Source organism: Enhydra lutris, unplaced genomic scaffold (assembly GCF_002288905.1).
Source record: "Enhydra lutris kenyoni isolate GAN:26980312 unplaced genomic scaffold, ASM228890v2 scaffoldscaffold3, whole genome shotgun sequence".
Lineage (NCBI taxonomy): Eukaryota > Metazoa > Chordata > Mammalia > Carnivora > Mustelidae > Enhydra > Enhydra lutris.
This window is the reverse complement of record NW_019154087.1, coordinates 61,059,082-61,064,000: the sequence shown is the minus strand read 5'-3', so window position 1 is coordinate 61,064,000 and position 4,919 is coordinate 61,059,082. Positions and strand designations below refer to the sequence as shown.

The following is a 4,919-nucleotide window of genomic DNA, read 5'->3' as shown; positions in this document are numbered from 1 at the left end:
CTCTCTGCCTACTTGTGATCTCTGTCAAAAAAAAAAAAAAAAAAAAAAAAAAAAAAAAAAAAAAAAAAAAAAAAAACTTAAAAAAAAAAAAAAGGTAGAACCTCACTATTAAAAGTTGCACTACAGTTTTCAAATGGTGAATATCATCCTGCTCCCTAGCAGCTAAAAGCCAGAGGGGGAAGACTCTTCTGTAATCAAATGCTTGCCTCTGCCTTGCCTGCTTAGAATAAAACCTGTACCCTCAGCAGTCTGTCTGCCTCTAAGATCCCCACATATCTGCCAAAGGCCCATGCCTCAGCTCAAACCCTGGTACCAGCACCCCTACATCTAGAGAAACATGATCAGCTATATAAGTGGCCTCTTGACGGTGGACAAAGCTGCCACAAGTTTTAGAGATCTGTTTGGCAGTTGCTACAGACTCACCCATGCTAAAGGCACCTGCGAAGCAAGAAACCTCCATGCTCACACAATAGTTTGTTCTCACTAACTGCACTTCTTGTTAATGTCCTAAGACTTAGCCCACTGATACAGAGATGTTTGGGTTTGGGTCTGTGAGGTGGTCTGATAACTAAGACTTCTCTTCTACCCTGAGTTCTGAACCAGTTGAGAAATAATACAAAAAAGTCAGAGATGGAGAGCCAAAATATTCTATGTTTTACTGATAAAGCTTAGGTCAATGGACATAGATTACATCTGCAAGCAAACAGACTTCCTAAATACCAAACCCTACAATGAGACACTCACAAGGCCAATCACAGACAAAACTACATCACCTCAAGCCTGTCCTGACAGCATGGAAAAGCTGAGGAGAATGTTGGCTCCCCGTGGGCAGTTCTCCCCTAAGGAGAGGGGAGAGGAAGGAGCTGAGTTATATGTGCTCAATTTCTCCTTCCAAACTCACCAAGCAGATTAAATCATCTTCCCTGGAGAGACACAAATGAGTGAAGCTTCCTCCACATAGAAGGAAGTATCAGGAAAGTAAGAATCCTTCAACAGAAATATAAACGATCAATAAACTATTAGCTAATACACTATTAGTATTGTTAATAGTTAGAAATATTAAATCATACTTAAAACATGGAGTAAATAGTAATCAAAATATGTTGTGGACTGATTGAAAACCCTTTTCACTATCCGTAAGAGATGTTCATACTTTTTCAAATGGCTTTAGATGTCAGAAAACAATATAGCTTATAAGTAGGGGATCTATTTTTTTCTCATTATGACAGGGAATACTTTGTTCAAACTCATCAGAGAAATGGACAGCTTAGGTCTATAACAAAGCATTGTGTTTAAAGCATAGGTCAGTAAATGTATGTGAGAGTATATATTGCTACATACAAATTAGCCAGTCAGAACACAACTTTTCAATGTTTAACACAGAATAAGCTTCCCTGTAAAAGCAGCATCTTTATGATATGTTAACTTTAGTACTGCTCTCCTTCTTCCTCCTCTCTCCTCCAATGGAATCCACACCAACCTCCTCATAAGCCTTCTCAAAGGCAGCCATGTCCTCAGAGGCCTCAAAAAAACTCTCCTCCATACCCTCATGCATGTATCAGTGAACAAAGGCATGCTTGACATACATCAGGTCAAACTTGTGGTCCAGGTGAGTCCAGGCCCCCAAAATGGCTCAGGTGGTGGTCAGCATGCACACAGCTCACTGTACTTTGGCAGGTCTCCACCACATACCACATTGGGAGGCTGGCATTTAATGCCAACCTTGAAGCCAGTGGAGTACCAGTCCATAAACTGGATGGTATGCTTGGTCTTGATGGTGGCAGTGGCAGCACTGACATATTTAGGAACCATGTAACCATGGTACAACAGGCAGTAAGCCATGTACTTACCATGGCCAGGGTCACATTTCACCAACTGGTTGACTGGCTCAAAGCATGCATTGGTGATCTCTGCTACAGAACGTTGTTCATGGTAGGCTTTCTCAGCAGAGATGACAGTGGCATATGTGGCTAGAGGGAAGTGGATATGGGGATAAGGTATGACATTGGTCAGGAATTCTGTCAGATCAACATTCAGGGCTCTACCAAATCTTAGGGAAGCAGTGATGGAAGACAATTTGACCTATCATCCTATTCAGGTTAGTGTAGATTGGGTGGTCGATATCAAGGTTTCTATAATAGATGTCATAGATGGTCACATTGTCTACCATGAAAGCACAACCAGAGAGCTACAGTGTGGTGTGGGTGTGGGTGGGGAGGATGGAGTTGTAGGGCTCAGCTACAGTTGTGGAGACCTGGAAGGCTGGGTAAATGGAGAGCTCCAGTTTGGATATTATTTCACAACTGTGATACTAATTATTCAGACAATAATTATAAGTCATGAATTACCTTTGTGCAAGACCAATCTCAAAAAGCTTAAGGTTTAAGAACAGAAGAGAGAAAAAAAATGCCAGACTATCTAAAATGATGGATGAAATATGTTTTTCAAAACTAAAAATTAGAAGAATACCTTCCTTATGTGAGATACAACATAAATGATATAGTGATCATATTGAAAGCTTCACAGCTAAGTTAGCAAAGTCAGCTAAATCTTACATGTTATAAAATACATTTTCCAAACTAAGAACAAAAGTATAAATAGCTGTTTTAGTGAAGTCTTAGTCCCCTACCATGCTCATGTAATATTAAAACATATTATATCTCACTACCAATAAAGACACTGAAATTGGCTCTATGCTTCTGTTTAAATAAACTCCATAAGCTTCCTCATGCCTGATGTCTTCCTCATGTGCCATTAATTCTATGAATGCTCAAAGTCAGTGAAGCAACCCTCTAGCTAGCTTCAGGAGTTATTGCTGGATCCTAAGACACTTAACCAAATTATCATGACACCTTTCTGGTGCTCTGCACACACCATTGCTTCACAAATTATCTTTGATTTAATTCATCAAAGAGTTCCTGGGAGATTGAAAATAACCGTGTTTCAGAATCTTAAAACTCTAATAATGCCAGCCCATCCTGGTCCAACCCTGGCTTGACTTTTAATAGTGTGTCTCAGGAAAGTGATTTAACTTCTCCTTCCCTCAGTTTTTTCCCCCCCTTAATCTGCAATAGGCAGGTGATGCCAACTTCATTTGGGTTCTTATATGCACTGAATGGGAAACTACACATTCATTACACAGAATGGTATCAAGCCCATAGTGATAGCCAACTATTCTGCCTATAAAAGATATTCATGCATCTTCACCCAGATGGGCAGTTTTAATTTTATTCACTTCAGAGATTTCCAAGTCCTTGTGATGATTCAGCCTTTGTTAATGGTAACTCTGTGATATAATGCTATTAATCATAATATTGTCAGCTCTCAATTATCCATGTTCCTGGACAGGAGCATTGGTCTGAGTTAAACACACACACACATACACACACACACACACACACACTCTCAAACACACATACACTCACACATGCAGATTCACACATGTCCTTCCTTACAGGAATGCCACAGACTGAATGTTTGAATCCCCTCAAAATTCATATGCTGAAACCTAACTCCCATTGTAATAGTATTTGGCAGTGGAACCTTTCGGAGGTGACTGGGTCATGAAGCAGAGCCCTCATGAATGAGATTAGTGCTCTTATAAAAGAGGCCCCAGAGAACTCCCTGCCCCCTCTCTGCCACGTTAGAACACAGGGAGCTCTCACCAGACACCAAATCTACTGGTGCTTTGACCTTGAGCTTCCCAGCCTCCAAAACTGTGAGAAATAATTTTCTGTTGCTTATAAGCCACCCAGCGTATGACACTGTTATAGCAGCTCAAATGGACTAAGACAGAGGGTACCATGGTTAAGCCTGAGGCTACCCTATACTTTAGCCATGCAATCTCTAACTGGCTCGTATAATCCCTTCAGTTTTATTTAAACTGAAAACATTGCAGAAACAGAGCAAACTTTTCCCTTTTAAGTCTTTAAACATAGCGTTGGAACCCTTCACTCCGAGATGGTACAGATGCAGTCAGTCTACATAATGTTAGGGACATAAGGTAGATTTCCTAATCCTATACTTACTTCCATTCTTCTGATTCATTATAGTATTTATATTACTTTTACTGCTCTTTATCTGTAATGTTTCAAAAAATAAAATACTCCTTTTCTTGCCTTGAATCAAAGAGATATAATAAATTTTCTATAATAGCTGAAATTTCTAAAATACTTTTGAGCATATAATAAGGAACAATTAAATTATAATAAATGTGCAAAAACAACAATGTTTTCCCAAGATCAATTTAGGTATCTAATGCATTAGAAAATAAGACACTTGCTAGTAATCCAAATTATCAGCTAGTTGCTCAGTTCAAATGCCATCCTTTTATTATTATTATTCAAGAGAAAAAACTTTTATTTGTAACACTCTCTCTTTGATCAACATTTCTTGCTCTTTCCCTTATTTTCATCTGGTAAATTATTCTTCCCAGCATCATTTGATCTGTTTTCAGAGCACAGATTTCATACTAGCAAAAAATATACTCCAGATAAGAACCTATTAATATCGTATTTGAGAATAAGGATGATTTATTCCTCTATACTTCTTTTAGATTGCCCAGAATTGCTGAAAGCGTTCTATGAAACCTAAAGATTTTTAACTCTCTGTTCCTTATTATTCTAAAAATAAGGCTTAAGTCTGCAGGCTGCAAAAACATTTCTTTACATCTTTCAACTAGTGGAATTATATGACACCTCATTCTTTTTTTTTTTTTTTAGATTTTATTTATTTATTTGACAGAGAGAGATCACAAATAGGCAGAGAGGCAGGCAGAGAGAGAGAGGGACACAGGCTCCCTGCTGAGCAGAGAGCCCAATGCTGGGCTTGATCCTATGACCCAAGCTGAAGGCAGAGGCTTAACCCGCTGAGCCAGCCAGGTGCCCATGACACCCCATTCTTTTTTTTTTTTTTTTTTT

General features: G+C 38.9%; 1 pseudogene; it reads right to left on the bottom strand.

Moving 5' to 3' along the window:
• Nucleotides 1-1,427: 1,427 nt before the first annotated feature.
• The window catches only part of LOC111152989, a 61,343-nt pseudogene continuing 57,851 nt past the window's right edge, over nt 1,428-4,919 (bottom strand).